The 5000-nt window shown below is 42.2% G+C and overlaps 1 protein-coding gene and 1 long non-coding RNA gene across 2 annotated transcripts in view; one reads left to right on the top strand and one right to left on the bottom strand.

The window, feature by feature from the left end:
* LOC138645156 (uromodulin-like) overlaps positions 1 to 5000 on the bottom strand; it is a 55076-nt gene that overhangs the window by 8433 nt on the left and 41643 nt on the right. The gene's annotated exons all lie outside the window — the stretch shown is intronic.
* LOC138645155 (uncharacterized) overlaps positions 1 to 5000 on the top strand; it is a 6372-nt gene that overhangs the window by 1120 nt on the left and 252 nt on the right. Inside the window, exon 2 of the long non-coding RNA XR_011314714.1 lies at positions 4746 to 5000. This exon is cut by the window's right edge and continues 252 nt beyond it. This is a non-coding gene — a long non-coding RNA (uncharacterized lncRNA). The remainder of the gene's footprint in view (positions 1 to 4745) is intronic.

Below are 5000 nucleotides of genomic sequence, written 5' to 3' on the forward strand. Positions count from 1 at the left end.
TATTGAAAAAAAAAAAGAAAAATGGGAAATAAACAGACAAAAACCGTCTTAGGACAAGTGGAAGCAGCAGATATCATACAGGAAAGATGTGGGAAGACAGTCAGAAGTCAGATTAGAAGGGTAAGAGAAAAATTGGGAATTTCAGAAGCACTTATGTTTAGCACTGAATGGGAAAGACTGAGTAAAGAACGAGGTGGAATTATCAAAGACAATGGGTGGGAAGAAATCATACACTGTATGATAGAGGTCTCAAAAACAGCTAAAGAGGAGAATTGGAAGTATGATCCAGACACTTCCAAATGGATTATGGGGAAGGGAAAAAGTTGTGACATAATCCCACCACCTTACCTAGATCCAAAAGCCCAATCATTTGTACCATCTGGAGGAGCAGAAGGAGGAAAACAATTTCCAGCCTTGTATCCCAATCTTGGTGGGGTAGGAGGATGGGTATGTTCACACTGTGGACAACAAAATCCAGATTGGAGAAATGATTGCCTAGTCTGTGGTACACCTAGACATGGCGCTGTACTTGCCCCTGTTAGGGTAGTACCAAGACCCTTTAGGGAACCTGGTGCTGACGGGGTAATGGGAACTAGATATCACCAGACCCGACAGTATTTTCCTTGGTCCCCTGCTGAAGGTATGTCCCTCCTGCATAATGCGCCTGATCCCACTCAATATCCCATCCGATTTGCACAATACATACAACAAATCATGCAGACTCATGCTGGGGTCTGGGCGGACGGGGAAGAATTATGTAGAATGAAAATGTCCCCCGGACTTTTTCAGGAATTATTGACACACCTACAGCCCAATAGACCAGTGGCAGAAGGGGGTGCCTTACAGACAGAAGCATCAGGTACCCAGTTCACAGAGGCATTAATAATTTTCATGAGAGAAAAACAGAGGGAAAGGGGATCTACGGGTGTGATTATGCAGAAATTTGGGCAAAGTATTGAAGAATATAGTCAAGAATTAGAAAATAGCTTTAGGGATGAAGGATTGGATTTGACTGATGCTTCAGTAAGGAGACTTTTTACAAAACAATTAATAGAGGGGCTAGATCCGAAAATCAGAGAAAAATTTAAATCCTCTACTCCAGATTGGAGAACAATTGAACAACCAAATATTGTGAAACAACGATGTTTAGGAATAGTCATGGATATGAGAGAGAATCGTAAGCCTGTTAGAATAGCACAAGCTAATACAGGAGGAAGAGTGAGACACAACTTTCCTTGCCACTACTGTAAAAAGCCAGGTCATTTCCAAAGAGAGTGCAGGAAGAAGTTGGCAGATATAAAGTCAGGCAAATTTGTTCCCAGAAATAACCCTCCCCAAACGGACAACCAGCAGAAATCTACCATCATAGATGGTCCCATACCAGATTCAGATTGACTCGATGTGTTACAAACTTCCCTACCAGCTAGAAGACCTATGATACAGGTGAATGTGGGGGGGAGAGAGATTCCATTTTTGATAGATACAGGTGCAACTTCCTCAATTTTGAATCAAGATTTTCTTCCGAATCCGGAAGATATTTCAGAACAAACAACTTTGGCTGAGGGTTATGATGGGGTAATTCGAACACTGCCATATACTGTGCCCCTAGAGGTCTCATTAGGACCTAAATGTTTTGCATCCAGATTTTTGTATGCCAGAGGTGCCCCAACATGTTTGTTAGGAACTGATGTCCTAAAGAAATTAGAAGCTAACATCAATTTTAGGGAAGATGGCACAGTTATACTGACTATCCCTGATGATGCAGAAACATTAGAACAATATGTTAGAATTCAGGCTTTTGAGGATTATGCTGAAGAAAAAGAGTACACCACAGATCTAGACCTCTCAACGGTCCCAGAAACACTGTGGGCACAGGGTGACACCGATGTGGGACTATTGCATATCTCTCCTGTAAAACTATCTGTGCAACCAGGAACTGTTCTCCCACAGCTCAGACAATACCCTGTGAGTGCCCAGCAGGAACTAGCGATTACAAAACAGATACAGGGATATAGAGAGAAAGGGGTTTTGGTAGAGATACAATCACCTGCTAACACTCCTCTGTATCCAGTCAAGAAGAGAACTCTTGATAAAGGTTCTATGCCCAAATATCGTATGGTACATGATTTAAGAGAAATAAACAAAGTTCTAGATCCAATCACCCCAGTTGTACCCAATCCTCATACGTTACTATCACAGATACCAGCCAGTTCTCAAGTATTTACTGTAATAGATCTTTCAAATGCATTTTTCTCGGTTCCTTTACACCAAGATAGTTGGCATTTGTTTGCATTTACATTTAAGGGCAAACAGTTGGCGTGGACACGCCTTCCACAGGGAATGATACACTCCCCTACTCTTTATTCAAATGCCCTACAAACAGTCCTTCAGAGGTTTGAACCCGAACCACAGGTAGTAATTTTGCAGTATGTGGATGACCTACTACTTTGCTGCCCAGATCTAGAAACTGCAGAAAGGTCCACTGTGAGTTTACTATGTTTTTTAGAAAAAGAAGGGTGTAAAGTGAATAGACAAAAGCTACAAGTTTGTCAGACCAAAGTGGTCTTTCTAGGTCATTGCATTTCTCAAGGTAAAAAGCATCTTACACCACAAAGAACTGAAGCAATAAGACAGATGAATGAGCCTAGAAATCATAAACAGCTACGAGCATTTTTAGGAATAGTGTCTCATTGTAGACAATGGATTATACATGCAAGTCAACTAATGCAACCACTGTATGACTGTGTAAAAAGTGAACCTTATTTGTTGACAAAAGAAGGTCAGATTTCGTTCCAACAATTAAAAGATGCCCTTGTTTCAGCTCCAGCGTTAGGGCTACCAGACTACACCAAACCGTTTCAGCTTATGGCTGCAGAAGTTGATTCCCATGCTACAGGAGTTCTTACCCAGAAGCATGCAGGGAAACAAAGACCAATTGCATATCTTTCAGCAAGATCCCGTAGCTAGAGCAGCGCCAACCTGTGTACGTGTAGTTGTTGCTGTCTCACTATTGTTGGACAAAGCATCAGAAATTGTTCTAGAGTATCCACTCACAGTTCAAACTACACATGATGTTTATGGGATATTAAACCAGGTCAAACCAAAACACATTTCCATGGCCAGACATTTGCGGCTTCAGTGTTCTTTGCTGCTCCCCTCTACTATCACATTTGCTAGGCTTCAGACTCTCAATATAGCTACACTGCTACCTCTCGAGTCTGAAGGGGGGAATAAGGACACTGATACACACACAAATTTTTTCCCTACAGACACACATGATTGTACAGAGCTCATTTTACAAGAAACGGTAGGCTTACCCAATGTATCCGAAACACCACTTCAAAATCCAGATTTAGAGCTGTTTATAGATGGTAGTAGGTTTGCAGATGACACAGGTAACTTCCATACAGGGTATGCAGTTGTGTCAGAATCTGAAACTCTCAAAGCAGAACCACTTCCACCGAAACAGTCTGCACAAGAAGCAGAACTAACAGCATTGATTGAAGCTCTAAAAATAGCTGAGAACCAGACAGCTAATATATACACTGATTCTAGGTATGCACATGGTATTGTGTTTGATTTTGGAGTAATCTGGAGAGCTAGAGGTTACATGACAGCGTCAGGACAACCTGTAAAACATGCTTCTCTGATCAAACAGATCTTAGAGGCTGCACAAGAAACAAAAGAAGTAGCAGTAATCAAGGTAGCTGCACATGTGAGACTCGACACTAGGGAATCTAGGGGAAATGATAGGGCTGATAAAGCAGCCAAAGCAGCAGCTGTCAAACCCTTACAACAGGTTCATACTGTAAACCCCACAGAAAATACTGAAGATAGACTGAGACAAGCACAGGAAGATGCAGGAGAAGAGGAGAGGGACAGGTGGAAAAAGGAAGGGGCAGAAGAACAAGAGGGAATTTGGAAGAAAAATGGACTAATATGTCTACCTAGAGCCTGGTACCCGATAGTAGTTGGTGGATTACATCACCCTACGCATGTGTCTGCAAATGCAATGACACTACTGGCAAAGCAAGTCTGGTTGGCTCCAGGTTTTGGCAACTATGCAAGAGACTATTGTGCTGCATGCGCTATATGCCTGACACATAATCCCGGACAGACAGCAAAGACCCCTATGAAGCACCACGTCCGACCTCTCTACCCGTTTCAGCGATTACAAATAGACTTTATCCAGCTGCCAAAAAGTAATGGGTATGAGTATGTGTTGGTATGTGTGGACATGTTCTCGGGGTGGCCAGAGGCCTATCCAGTTCGGAAGGCTTCAGCTAAAAACACTGCTGTAAAGCTAGTTGCCGAACTGATACCCCGTTACGGTCTCCCTGAAGTGATCGAGTCAGATAGGGGTACTCATTTTACTGGAGAAATATTTCAAAATGTACTGAAAATGTTGGGTGTTGAAAGTCAGTTACACACTCCGTACCATCCTCAAAGTTCTGGTAAGGTGGAACGCATGAATGGAACTTTAAAATTAAAAATACAGAAAGCCATGGCTGAAACAGGAAAGCCTTGGACAGAATGCCTTCCACTGGCCCTTTACTCAATACGCAATACCCCAAGGGGTAAGACTAAACTGTCTCCATATGAAATTTTGTTTGGCAGGACTGCCAATTTAGGATGTTATTTTCCACAGCAACTTGTGTTAAATATTGAGTCATTGACTTCTTATGTGCAAAATCTTCAGAAACAATTAACTAAGGTGCATGCACAAGTTTTTGCTTCCCTTCCAGATCCTGACAACACAGAAGGAAGTCACAAGTTGGAACCAGGTGATCAAGTCTATGTAAAAAGACACACCAGAAAGGCTCTAGAACCAAGGTTTGACGGACCCTTCCAAGTCCTGTTGACAACACCTACATCAGTCAAGCTTGAAGGAAAGGCATCATGGATACATGCAAGCCATTGCAAGAAAAGCAGTATAAACTCATGATATTGATGTTAATAATGATAACCTCAACGGAGGCGTGGGATAGACTGAATTCTCT

The sequence above is a fragment of the Ranitomeya imitator genome, chromosome 7 (genome assembly GCF_032444005.1).
Source record: "Ranitomeya imitator isolate aRanImi1 chromosome 7, aRanImi1.pri, whole genome shotgun sequence".
Lineage (NCBI taxonomy): Eukaryota > Metazoa > Chordata > Amphibia > Anura > Dendrobatidae > Ranitomeya > Ranitomeya imitator.